This window comes from Moschus berezovskii, chromosome X, assembly GCF_049115385.1.
Source record: "Moschus berezovskii isolate FMDL1 chromosome X, NW_MosBer_1.0, whole genome shotgun sequence".
In the NCBI taxonomy this organism is placed as follows: Eukaryota; Metazoa; Chordata; class Mammalia; order Artiodactyla; family Moschidae; genus Moschus; species Moschus berezovskii.
The window spans coordinates 42,774,990-42,789,900 of record NC_142488.1 but is presented as its reverse complement, the minus strand read 5'-3'; the positions used below and the strand labels follow the sequence as shown (position 1 = coordinate 42,789,900).

The 14,911-nt window shown below is 37.2% G+C and overlaps 1 pseudogene; it reads left to right on the top strand.

Annotated features, from left to right (window-relative positions):
* Nucleotides 1-786: 786 nt before the first annotated feature.
* Nucleotides 787-854, top strand: LOC129535369 (U4 spliceosomal RNA; annotated as a pseudogene).
* The last annotated feature ends 14,057 nt before the right edge of the window (nt 855-14,911 follow it).

Sequence of the window (14,911 nt, the reverse complement as noted above, 5' to 3'; positions counted from 1 at the left end):
AAGATACTTGAAGATGTGTGTGTGCTAAGTTGCTTCAGTCGTGTCTGACTCTGCGGTGCTGTGGACTGTAGCCTGCCAGGCTCTTCTTTCCATGGGATTCTCCAGGCAAAAATATTGAAGTGGATATTCCCTCCTCCAGGGGATCTTCCCAACCCAGGGATCTAATGTGCCACCTGGGAAACCCCTTTTTATCACTTTATTTGAAAGTGAATGTTGACTCTGGAAGCATTCATATTTTGCTCTGTCCAGAAGTGAACCTTTTCAGAAAGACAAATCATAAGGTCATGTTGACTAAAAATAAGCATGAAAAAGTTTACTTTCCCCTTTAAAAGATCTACAAGAGGATATTTTTAGTATGTACTGAATTCTGTTAGATTCTAAGGAAAATAAAACCAAAATTTAAAGTAAGTGAAAGGATTCTGTGGCTTGAACACTCTCGCTCTGTGCTTTGAAGTTGGTTCTTTGACCTTGGATGAACCACAAAACCTTCTGAATCTTAGTTTCTTCATCCTTAAAGTCAGAAAGCCTGATCTAAAACATTAAAAAGATTTTAATTGTGGTATAAAAGAGAACATAACATAAAACTGACCATTATAACCATTTTTAAAAAGTTTTCTCATGTAAGCTATATGCAACAGGTCTCCAGAACTTGTGCATCTTGGAAATCTGAAATTCTGTGTCCATTGAACAATAATACCCCTCTTCCTCCTCCCCTCAGTCCCTGGCACCCACCATTCTGCTTTCTGTTTTTAAGAATTTGACTATTTTAGATATGTTAGTGAAATCAGCTTTGCGCAGTGGCAGTATCGTAGCCAATGAGGTTTATCCGAGGCACGATTATTGCTAATAGATATGTTAGTGAAATCATACAGTACTTGTCCTTTCATGATCGGATTATTTCCCTTGGTATAATGTCTTCAAGGTTTATCCATGTTGTAGCATGTAACAGGATTTTTTAAAGTGGCTGCATAATATTCCACTGTATATATACACCATATTTTGTTTATCCATTCATCTGTCTGTTGCTCCCATCTCTTGGCTATTTCATAATACAGCAATGTGAACAAGTGTGCAAATATCTTTTCAAGACACTGCTTATGTCAGCTATATACCCAAAAGTGGGATTACTAGATCATATGGTAGTTTTATTTTTAATTTTTTTGAGGAACCTCCCTGCTGTTTTCCTTACTAGTTGCAGCATTTTACATTCCTACCAACAACGCACAAGGGTTTCAGTTTCACCACATCTTCACGAATACTTGTTATTTTCTGCCTTTTCTTTTTTATGGTGATGATCCTAATGGGTATGAGGTGATATCTCATTGTGGTTTTGATTTAAGAAGGCTTGACTTTTACAAAGTAATTCTTACCTCAACAAATTTTGATAAGGCATACAAAACATTTGGCACAATGCCTGGAATACAGCACTTGCTCAGTGAGTGGTGGTTATTGATAATGTCATCTGTCATGGTCCAGGCATTGTGCTGGAGGTTTGAGATTCATAAACAGGGAGACCTGAGGCCATTGCTCTCAAGAAGCTGTGTACATGGAGAGTATACTGGGGCTCCAAAAGCAAAAAATGAAAAACCCAAATATTTTGAAGATGAAAAAATGTACCGACATTATAGACAAAATTGATTAAAATCAAAACCAATATATTTAAGGGCAAAATGTGAGCTGCTATTAAGCCAAGCCAAGAAAAAGAAAGTTTTTTAATACACATACCTGCAAGTTAAAACAGCAGAATTAAATATTTACATGCAGTGCAAGGGCAAGATTCATCCTGAATATAATGTACATGGCAAATTGCAGGCTAATGTCTGTAGCCAAAAATAACACTTATCAAATTCATTAATTTTGTTTAGGTTTAAATTGATATCATTAACGTTAATACTTTCCTCGCTCTAAGTAAGATATTTTTACTTGGAAAAAATGCATATTCATATCAGATAATAGCATGTGGTAAAACATTCTGTACTGGAAGATCATATTTTTAAAAGGAATAATAAATAAGCAAATAGATCATTTGCTACATTCAACACATCAGTTACTTATGAAATTTTAAAATATTGACCAAGCATTCATTTTTAAATCAGAAGGCAGCAATAAAGATACTGAAAACTTACAAAAGTAATTCCCAGGGGAAAAAAAAAACAGACAATATTTTTATGTAACACACTTATGAAAATGTTTTTACAAATTAAAGACAAATCTCTAACAAGATTGATCAAGAAAAAAAATGAGTGAAATAAAAAATTAGGAATAAAAAGTATTTCTTATTAAGTTAATGTAGAAATGCAAAAATGGTAGGAGAATACTGTTAACAAATTCATGCAATTAAATTAAAGAACATACAAAATGTGCAATTAAAGGGTCTAGTAGTTAAGACTCCATGCTCCCAATGCAGGGGGTAGAGGTTTGCTCCCTGGTCAGGGAACTAAGATCCTGAATGCTGCACAACACAGTAAAAATAAAAATGGGTAGGGTAATTATAATATATATATTTTTATATACTATATATATATATAAATATATACACATACACACACAAAGAGATAGGAAAACTTGAGCAGACTATTAACCAATTTAATTGGTAATAAAATATACCCCCACCAAAGTCCCAGGTTAAGACAGTTTTACAGGTGGTGGTGGTGGTTGTTAAGTTGTTAAGTCGTATCCAACTCTTGCGACCCCATTGACTGCAGCCCGCCAGGCTCCTCTGTCCATGGGATTCTCCAGGCAAGAATACTGGAGTGGGTTGCCATTTCCTTCTCCAAGTTTTACAGGTAAGTTTTATGAAATCCCCCAAGCTCATTTTATGCAAGCTGTATCAGAGAATAGAAAAAAGAAAGAGAGCTACATACTTTATTTTATGAGGTATAAGAAAAATTATAGACTAATCTTACATTGAATTGTGGATTCAAAGATTCTAAATAAAATAATAGCAATTTAAATGACATCCTGCATAAAGAACTAATACATTAAAACCATGTAGGCTTTATGCCAGGATTGCAAGGATTTTCTGAAATCAGAAAATTTTATCAACAGGATTCACATTAACAGAGTGAATTAGAAGAACTATTAATATATGGTCTTGTTAGTAGAAAAGGCCTATGATAAAATTTAACACTGATTCAAGATTAAAATTTATAGCAAACCAGTAATAAAAGGGAATGGCCTTAACCTGAAAAACCTAGAGCAAACTTCTTGTTTAGTGGTGAAATTTAAGAAGCATTAACTTTTAAACAAGACAAATATGCTCATTATAACCACATCTATTCCAAATTGTATTAGTGTCCTAACCAATGAAAACAGAAAGAAAAAGTAATTAGGAAGAATAGACTGCCAAAGGAGAGAAATGGTGCTGTTTTTTGTAGACAACATTATTTGTCTGGATAGAAAAATCTAAAGAAATCTATAGCATTAGTAAGAAAGTTTAGCAGGATTACTGAATATAAAATCAATATATAAAACAAAAGTAATATTCCTAAAGCCAATCATCAACTATAAAATGTAATTGACTACAATATAGCATTTATAATAGCAAAAAACTTATGAGAAAATACTAAACATTATTAAAATACACAAAGAAGATCTATATTAAATCTCCATTTATGATATTTAAGAATTCTGTAACTATTTATTTTAGGGTGACAATTCTACTACAACAAATACCATATTTCATCAATTATAAACATACTTTTTAAAGCATCTCTAAGATTGGGATGTAGCTTACAACAAGTGGTTTCTTACACCTTGTACCCAGGATAGACTATGATGTAGCTGTCATTGTCTGAACATGAATAAACTTTTCATCATAGCTATTCATATTCTTGTCACTTCAATTGAGTTATGCGCATTTTGGGACTGCATGTGTTGAGTTGAATGGTTGTTTAAAATGTCCTAAAATGGTAGTATTATTATTTAGCATTAAAATGAAAATTTACTGTAAATGCAGGAAGATACAGAAACAGAGCAGGAGGCATATATTTGATATCAAGGAAGCAAGTCTCTTTTATTATAAGAATGATGGAAATTGCATATTTTCTTGCCAAGAACAGTCAAGGACCCAAGAAAGGGGAGATATTTCATAAGTACGTGAAACTGAATTATGTTTGGGTACTGTGGTTGGGAAGAATATTTCAGAGACAGAAGTGGATGGACTTTTCTTGTAATAAATGCTGTATTACCAATGTCCTTGATGGCACAGAAGCTATTATTCTGTGAAAAAACTAGATATTGAAGTTTTATATTGATTCAGAAAAACCAGATTCTGAATGCCAAGTAGTTTTAAGGATATCTTAACCAATTTATTTCACTTACATTTTCATTTTTGTGGGCCCACAAGAAAAATAATGTGATAAAAGTGTGTATCTAAATAAGTCTAAGGGAGCTTTTTCAATAAGTATAAAACAAAAAGTCTAAGTGATAAGAAAGCATTATGTCATAGTTTAATGGGAAGCAATTTTTCTTTCTTAGTGACACATAAAATAATGATGTGTCTCACAATCTATGGCACTGCAGAATAGATGAAATCTACAAATGAGATGCAATTTTAAACACAGCTAAACATGAATTTACTTGGAACTTGACAACCCAATTCTAAAATTCATATGAAAGATTAGAGGTAAATGATGGAATGTATAGGGGACAGACCACAGAGGGTTTTGCGAGTTAAGGTTAAGGGATTTAAACATTTTTCTAGGTGTGGTGAAAACTGACACATGCTTTTTAATGAAATTAGTGCTCATTTACAATCAAAGAAAATTACAGTAAAGATAATAAATTCTATCTGCAATGAATAAATTTTATAGAATATCCCCAAATCTCCTGAAGAACAGGAGGTGAGATTTGCCCTACTGAATATTAAGACTTATTACAAAGCTATAGTAAAATAAACCAGTGTGCTAATCATCAGAGATAGATAAATAGATTGAATATAGTAAACATTTAGAAACTCAAACAATTATAGAAATTTGACATATAGCAGAGGCAGCATTATAAAGCAAAAGCAAGAGACTGGACTGATACTGGGGCAACTGGGACAAATGGAAACAAAATACCAATTTGATCTTTAAACAAAAATGAATTTCAGGTAAATTAAAAGCTTAAATGTGAGAAGACTTGTGAAAGTTTCAAAAGAAAATGTAAGTTTCTTCAGCAACACATAAAAATAAATGCAATCCTTCAAAGAAAATATCAATAAATTTGACTGCACTAATATAAAAATCTATACAAAAAAGACCCCTTGAACGAAATGGAAAAACAAGTCATAGACTAAGCAAAGGGTTTTACAATCTATATAACTGACTGAGAGTCAATATACAGATATATAAAGAATGCCTATAAATCCAACAAATAATAAAATGGAGCAATAGGGCTTTCATAGATGAAGAAACCTAAGCAATCAATAAATATGTGGAAGGTATGAAAAGATGCTTACTTAATATGTAAAATGAAATGAAATACCATATTCTTACCTATGAAGTTGATGAAAGCTAAACAATCTGAGAACATCAAGTAAGGTCATGATAAAACAGGAATTCTCATTCATTGCTGACAAATCTGTAAATGAATACAATTACTTTGTATTTCTAGTGAAGCTGAATATGCACATGTTCTCTGACCTTACAAATTTCCTTCACTGATAACCTAAAGAAGCCCTCATTCACAATACAAGGAAAAATGTGCAAGGATGTACATATCTCATATTAGGTAAAATTGGAAACCTCATTTAATTTGTTTCAATCTCTCTTCAATACTTTCAGTATATAACTTCATATATAGTATTAGAGGGCTTCCCTTGTGGCTCAGCTGGCTTCTGCAGTGTGGGAGACCTGGGTTCAATCCTTGGGTTGGGAAGATCACCTGGAGAAGGGAAAGGCTACCCACTCCAGTATTCTGGCCCAGAGAATCTCATGGGATTGCAAAGAGTCAGGCACAACTGAGTGACTTTCACTTCACTTCATAGTATTAGAACCTTATATTATACTCCTTTTTCTCCCCTGCAGGCTTATGTGCTATTGTTGTCATATATCTGACTTTTACGTGTTATAAACCCCAAAACATACTGTTTTTATTTTAGCTTTAAACAGTCAAATATCTTTGAAAGTTATTTAAATAAAAAGAAAACAGTCTTCCAAATTTACCACTATGATAAGCAGAATATTAATCCCCCTAAAGATGTCCATGTCCCAGTTTCAAGAACCTTTAAATATGTTACCCTATAGCACAGAAGAGACTTTATAGATGAGATTAAGGATAAGGACCTTGAGATGGAGAAATTATCCTGGATTATTAGGTGGGCTCAATCTATTCACAAGAGTCTTAGAAGTGAAAGCGGGAAATGAAAGAGCGAGTCAGAGAAATGGCAGTGTGAGGATACTGAGATGTAGAGGGTTATGTTCAAGGACCAAAAACTCTAAGAGCTAAGGGTAGTTCTTTGCTACAGTCAGCAAAGAAATGGATTCTTCCCTAGATGCCCCCTTTCAAAGTGAAGCCAAATCCAGCCTCTGCAGTCCAACACCAAATTACATCTCAGAGACAGAGTTTTGGAAGAAGTAGAAAAGAATAGCTTTATTGTTTTGCCAAGCAAAGGGTGCCACAGTGGGCTAATGCTCCCAAAATTGTATGTACCAACCTGGAGTGGGTAGTGAGGAGTTTTATAATGATGGTTCAAAGAGGGTATGATCAGCTCATGGACATTCTTCTGATTGGTTGGTGGTGAGGTAAGTGGGAGTCAGCATCATCAGTCTTCTGGTTCCAACCTGTCTGGGGTCGGCATGCTCATGGGTAGCAAAGAGTTAACTTCTCCCATCTGGTGGGGGTTTCAGTACCTGCAAAACAGCTCAAAGATGTTGTTATGAATGTCCCTTGAGTGGGAACCAGGACCCTCTCCCAAGGCTGCACTATTGTTTCTTGACTGTTTCTCCCCTGTCTCTGCATCCCCTCCCTTCCCTGATTAGCACCTATTGGAATCCCAGGGACAGGGGAGCTTGGTGGGCTACTGTCTATGGGGTCGCACAGAGCTGGACACGACTGAAGTGACTTAGCAGCAACTGTTCCAACAGTTGGAACTCAGGGAAGGTCATAGAAGCTGAATGAAGCTCATTTCCTGTAATCAAGAAATGGGGGACACAGGCTTTTGTGCCCAGGAGCTCCACAGGGCCCTGCTCAGATTCAAAAGGACCACAGTCCTGCCAACACCTTGATTTTAGCTGAGACATGTGTCAGACCTCTGATATATAACTGTACAAGAATACATTTCTATTATTTTAAGTCACCAAGTTTGTGGTAATTTGTTACAGCAACAGTGGAAAACTAGTACACCCATATATATATATATGTATATATGTACACACACATACATTCATAGTGTTCATCACTCCTTTGTGTAGATTCAAATTTCCACCTAGTATTATAATCCTTTTTGCCTGAAGGGCTTTCTTTAACATTTCCTGCAGTGCAGATCTGCTGGTAAAGAATTCTTTCGGGTTTTGTATGTTCAAAAAAGTCTTTATTTTGCCTTAACTTTTGACAGACATCCTCAATTGATATAATATTCAGTACTTTAAAGATGTTCCTCCACAGTCTTCTACCTAATATATCTTTTTTCTCCCCTCTGGCAGATAAATAGGAGGAAATATTTGTGATCTTGGATGAAGGAAAGCTGTCATAAATACAGCACCAAAAATGGAATTGAAAAAAAGGGAAAAGAAGATATATTGTACGTCATCAAAATTAAGAACCTCTGTTCTTCAAAAGATATGGTTAAGAGGATGAAAATATAAGACATAGAGAGGGAGAAAATAATTAAAAGTCACATAGCTGATAAGGATTTGTATTCTGAATACCTAAAGAACTCTCAAACCCACTAATAAGCAGACAAGCAACCCAACAAAAGAATAGGCAGAAGTTTTGAGTAAGCACATCACCAATAAAGACAGGTGTGCTGTGTGCTCAGCCATGTCTGATTCTTTGCGACCCTCTGGACTATAGACCACCAGGCTCCTCTGTCCATGGGATTTTCCAGGCAAGGATACTGGAGTAGGTTGCCATTTCCTCCTCCAGGGAATCTTCCCGACCCAGAGATTGAACCCAGATCTCTTGCATTGGGAGGCAGATTCTTTACCACTGAGCCACCTGGGAAGTCCAAAAAAAGACATAGAGCTGGTAAATAAGCACATGAAGAGATGCTCAAAATTATTAGTCATTAAAGAAATGCAGATTACAATGAGATATTACTATTGCATATTAGATGACCTAAAATGAAAAAAAAAAAAAACCAGCCCCAAACTGGCTAAACCAAGTGTTGATGAGGATTCGGAGCAACTGGAACTCCCATACACTACTGATGGGAATGCTGAATTACACTACTGCTTGGAAAACAGTTTGGCAATTTTTTATAAAATTAAACCTATGCTTACTATATGATATGACCCAGGAACACCATTCTTCAGTCAGTTCAGTTCAGTTCAGTCACTCAGTCATGTCCGACTCTCTGCGACCCCATGAATCACAGCACTCCAGGCCTCCCTGTCCATCACCAACTCCCGGAGTTCACTTAAACTCATGTCCACAGAGTCGGTGATGCCATCCAGCCATCTCATTCTCTGTCATCCCCTTCTCCTCCTGCCCCCAACCTTTCCCAGCATCAGAGTCTTTTCCAGTGAGTCAACTCATTGCATGAGGTGGCCAAAGTATTGGAGTTTCAGCTTTAGCATCAGTCCTTCCAATGAACACCCAGGATTGATCTCCTTTAGAATGGACTGGTTGGATCTCCCTGCAGTCCAAGGGACTCTCAAGAGTCTTCTCCAACACCATTCTTAGGTATTAATAATTACCTAAGAGGAATGGAAACATATTTCTACACAAAGACTTGTGCATAGATGCTTCATTTGTAAAAGCCAAAAGCTAAAAAATCCCAATTATCAGTGAACATATGAATGGATAAACAAATTGTAGCTTAACCATACAGTGAAATACTAATTAGTAATAAAAAGAAATGAATTACAAGTAACATGAATGAATCTCAAAATAAATATACTGAGAAAAACGAGACTAAAAAGAGTATGTACTGCATAATTCCATTTATGTAAATTTTACATAATGCAAAATAATCAATAGTTATATCAAGTAGATCAGTGATTGACTTGAGCTGGGGGTAGTGTAAAAGAAATGGGAGGATAACAAAAGAGCACAGGGAAACATTCTGTGATGACAGGTATGTTCATTACTGCTTGTCACAATACAGCAATGGTTTTATGAGTGTCATTGCTTATCAATGAAAACTTAAAACTCAAGTTATACACTTTACATATTGCAATTATTGTAAGTCAATTTTATCTCAGTAAGGCAGTTACTAACAAACAAAAGCCAGGGATACCATTTCACACCCATTAGTTTGACAAAAATAAATACCAAATATTGGTGAGAATTTGAAAAAAATAAACTTTTACACTGATGGTGGGAAGATGAAACAGTACAAATACTTTCCAGGACAATTAGATGACATATAATAACATTTTAATTCAGCTTCTAGGGCTATAATCTAGAGAGGCTCCTCTCACAAACACCAGGATATGCAGTAGTGTGTTGGTCCATTTGTGACTGCTGGCTCTCAGGGGACTAAAAAGCCCTGTTTTCTGACATTGTAGATTACTCAGATGTGAATACATTGTGGTTGATTTCTAGCTCCTGACATTAGTAACTACAGAGTTGAGGAGATGCATAAACCAATTAAATATTCATCAATAATAGAATGGATAAACAAATGTAGAGCACTTGTACAATGGAGCTGTAGATGTATTTCAGACATACAGTATTAAAGGAAAAATGCCAGTTGCACAATATGTACAGTGTCATACCATTTATGTTAATCTAAAACGATAGAAGATTCTTAGCTTAATTTTTTTAGCTTATTAATAATACCTGAGACATCTCTGCTTACATTTTTTAGATTTAAATCCCCTCAAGACAGGAGCCATCTCTGTTTTTAACTGCTGTATAGTTAAATCAAACCATCTTTCAGGAGGTGACTCTGTAAAGCAACCTTTAGTTTGGATGCTGCTGCTGCTGCTGCTAAGTCGCTTCAGTCCTGTCAGACTCTGTGCGACCCCATAGAGGGCAGCCCACCATGCTCCCCCGTCCCTGGGATTCTCCAGGCAAGAACACTGGAGTGGGTTGCCATTTCCTTCTCCAGTGCATGAAAGTGAAAAGTGAAAGTGAAGTCACTCAGTCGTATCCGACTTGGCGACCTCATGGACTGCAGCCTACCAGGCTCCTCCGTCCATGGGATTTTCCAGGCAAGAGTACTGGAGTGGGGTGCCATTGCCTTCTCCGTTAGTTTGGATAGGTTTCTGTAATTCCTTCCAGTCTCTTGACTTCCAAGTCTTGCAGCTGCTGCCTGGGTTGTAGTTACAGCTACATGTACATTTCTGCATGTATTGGTGTAAAGTGCAGAATAAAGTTTATGTGTTTTTTGTCATTGTATTTGAGTTTTAAATTCATTTTTCCTTTGGATAGGAATAAAATTCTTTATCCTAACAAGCAAAGTATTCCTATTGACTTCTGAGGAGCTAAATATAGCATTCTTTTAATTTGTTTACAATCTGAAACTCACGATGACAAAATGGATCTCTGTATTTTCTGTTTATTACATCTGTTGTCACTGTGCAGACTGCATTTATTAAAAACACAAAATTTCTTATTGCATTAGAAGCAAAACATCATGATATAAAATGTCTATTCTGAATTAAAATTCTGTCATTTCTCAACTTTTCTTCATTAACATGCTAGTATAATCTTTTTTTTAGTAAAAGGAGAAATACATTTTTACCTATTTGTATTTGAAGTATTTCTTATTGAAATTGGATTAGACATAGAAATATAGAAAGCATCAAGCCACATTATAGTTAGACTATAGCTCCACTACCAAAAATGGAAAATTAATAAATTTATACTTCTCTGATGAAGGAAGACAACTGTCGTTTGGATCAGCTAATGGTTTCAGTGAACATCTACTTAATTAACTATAGCATTTTATATTGTGTTAGAGTAAGGCCAGAACCTATTGTAGTCTCTTGTAGGAAGGACTGCTTATTAAAAGATAATATTTGTTCACAGTATAATAGTCTTTGGCCACAGAAAATGTAATGTTATCATCAGTGGTCTATTTTACAAGCATGTAGTCATTTAACTACTTAGTGACTAAAACAACAACAAAGTTATTTAGCACATCAATATGGAGGATCAATACAATTGGTGAGCCTCTTAATAAAAGTGTAAGACGAGAGTGAAAAAGTTGGCTTAAAACTCAACATTCAGAAAAGTAAGATCATGGCATCTGGTCCCATCATTCCATGGCAAATAGATGGAGAAACAATGGAAACAGTGACAGACTTTATTTTTGGGGGCTCCAAAATCACTGCAGGTGGTGACTGCAGCCATAAAATTAAAAGACGCTTTTTTCTTGGAAGAAAAGCTATGGCGAACCTAGACAGCATATTAAAAAGCCAAGACATTACTTTTCCAACAAAGGTCCATCCAGTCAAAGCTATGGTTTTTCCAATGGTCATGTATGGATGTGAGAGTTGGACCAAAAAGAAAGCTAAGCACTGAAGAACTGATGTTTTTGAACTGTGGTGTTGGAGAAGACTCTTGAGAGTCCCTTGGACTGCAAGGAGATCCAATCAGTCCATCCTAAAGGAAATCAGTCCTGAATATTCATTGGAAAGACTGATGCTGAAACTCCAATACTTTGGCCACCTGATGCAAAGAATGGACTCATTGGAAAAGACCCTGATGCTGGGAAGGATTGAAGGCAGGAGGAGTGGGGGACGACAGAGAATGAGATGGTTGGATGGCATCACCAACTGGATGGACATGAGTATAAGCAAGCTCTGGGAGTTAGTGATAGACAAGGAAGCCTGACATGCTACAGTTCATGGGGTCGCAAAGAGTCAAACACAACTGAGCAACTGAACAACAATAACAAATACAACTGGAAACATAAATGTGAGTGAGACACAGCCTGCCCTAAAGAAGTTTATAATTCAGCAAGGAAGGGTGTACTTAACTAATGGCAACATAACGATAACTGTTGAAAGATAGAAACAAGAAGAGTACCATGGAAGTTCAGAAGAAAAGTAATGATAGCCACCACATACTTATTATCATTTATGTGTCATGAACCTTACAATGGTGATTACTAATATTAATACTCTAATACTAATACTCACACATGTGGATCAGATACTTACTATGTGCCAGGCACTGTTCTAAGCATAACACACATGTAAGGGATCATAATATGCCACTCCAAAATATGCCATTTTGACATAGGGATAATTTTGAGCTGAAGACAGATGAGAAACAGCAGTCTCCCCAAATATCTCTTATGATCTGTATTGTCTACCCTAACTTAAGGGAGAAAAAAAAGGAAGGGAAAATGAGAAAAGTAAAAACTCAACCACTATAGTGCAGGGCTTCAAATGCTATCCATTGTATCAATGAAGATCCCTGTGCAAAAAAGGGATGAGGACTGAGGGGGAGTGGGTCTGTGGATGGTGAGGTAGCTTCAGGGAAAAAGTACTGAAACAATTCTGTTCATCCACTTTCATCAAAGTTGAAATACAAGGTTAATTGTTATTTTCACAGTGATCCTATTACAGAAGACCCTTGAACAATGATAGGATTCAGTTCAGTCGCTCAATCGTGTCCGATTCTTTGCGACCCCATGAATCACAGCATGCCAGGCTTCCCTGTCCATCACCAACTCCCGGAGTTTACCCAAATTCATGTCCATCAAGTTGGTAACACCATCCAGCCATCTCATTCTCTGTCATCCCCTTCTTCTCCTGCCCCCAGTCCCTCCCAGCATGAGGGTCTTTTGAAATGAGTCAACTCTTCACATGAGGTGGCCAAAGTATTGGAGTTTCAGCTTCAGCATCAGTCCTTCCAATGAACACCCAGGACTGGTCTCCTTTAGGATGGACTGGTTGGATCTCCTTGCAATCCAAGGGACTCTCAAGAGTCTTCTCCAGCACCACAGTTCAAAAGCATCAACTCTTCGGCGATCAGCTTTCTTCAGAGTCCAACTCTCACATCCATACATGACCACGGGAAAAACCATAGCCTTGACTAGACGGACCTTTGTTGGCAAAGTAATGTGTCTGCTTTTTAATATGCTATCTAGGTTAGTCATCACTTTCCTTCCAAGGAGTAAATGTCTTTTAATTTCATGGCTGCAATCAGCATCCGCAGTGATTTTGGACCCCGAGAAAACAAAGTCTGACACTGCTTCCACTGTTTCCCCATCTATTTCCCATGAAGTGATGGGACCAGATACCATGATCTTTGTTTTCTGAATGTTGAGCTTCAAGCCAACCTTTTCACTCTCCTCTTTCACTTTCATCAAGAGGCTTTTGAGTTCCTCTTCACTCTCAGCCATAAGGGTGGTGTCATGTGCATATCTGAGGTTATTGATATTTCTCCCAGCAATCTTGATTCCAGCTTGTGCTTCTTCCAGCCCAGCGTTCCTCGTGATGTACTCTGCTGCTGCTGCTGCTAAGTCGCTTCAGTCGTGTCCGACTCTGTGCGACCCCATAGACGGCAGCCCACCAGGCTCCCCCGTCCCTGAGATTCTCCAGGCAAGAACACTGGAGTGGGTTGCCATTGCGTGAAAGTGAAAAGTGAAAGTGAGGTCGCTCAGTTGTCTCCGACGCAGTGACCCCATGGACTGCAGCCTACCAGGCTCCTCCATCCATGGGATTTTCTAGGCAAGAGTACTGGAGTGGCTTGCCATTGCCTTCTCCGGATGTACTCTGCATATAAGTTAAATAAGCAGGGTGACAATATATAACCTTGACGTACTCCTTTTCCTATTTGGAACCAGTCTGTTGTTCCATGTCCAGTTCTGACTGTTGCTTCCTGACCTGCATACAGGTTTCTCAAGAGGCAGGTCAGGTGGTCTGGTATTCCCATGTCTTTCAGAATTGTTCACAGTTTATTGTGATCCACACAGTCAAAGGCTTTGGCATAGTCAATGAAGCAGAAATAGATGTTTTTCTGGAACTCTCTTGCTTTCTCCATGATCCTGCAGATATTGGCAATTTGACCTCTGGTTCCTCTGCCTTTTCTGAAATCTGCTTGAACATCTGGAAGTTCACGGTTCATGTATTGCTGAAGCCTGGCTTGGAGAATTTTGAGCATGACTTCCCTAGCATGTGAGATGAGTGCAATTGTGCAGTAGTTTGAGCATTCTTTGGCATTGGCTTTCTTTGGGATTGGGATGAAAACTGACCTTTTCAAGTCCTGTGGCCACTGCTGAGTTTTCCAAATTTGCTGGCATATTGAGTGCAGCACTTTTACCCCTCCTACAATTTATAGTCAGCCCTCCCTATCCAAGGTTCCTCTGCATCCGGGGATTCAACCACAGTGTAGTGCTGTAGTATTTACCACTGCTCCACCCTATAAGTAGATCCATGCAGTTCAAACCAGTATTGTTAAAGGTTCAACTGCATTTTATTTTTTTTTAATTTATTTTTTATTGAAGTATAGTTGATTTACAATGTCATGTTAGTTTCAGGTGTACAGCAAAGTGATTCAGTTATATATATATATACATATATATTTTTTCAGATTCTTTTCTATATACATTATTATAAAATATTGAGGCTGTGCTATACAGTAGGTCCTTATCTATTTTATAACGGGTCACACAGAGTCGGACACGACTGAAGTGACTTAGCAGCAGCAGCAGCAGCAGTGTGCATAAAGTGTTAATTGCTCAGTTGTATCTGACTCTCTGTGACCTCATGGACTGTAGCCCACCAGGCTCCTCTGTCCAGGGGATTCTCCAGGCAAGAATATTGGAGTGGGTTGCATTTCCCTTCTCCAGGATATCTTCCTG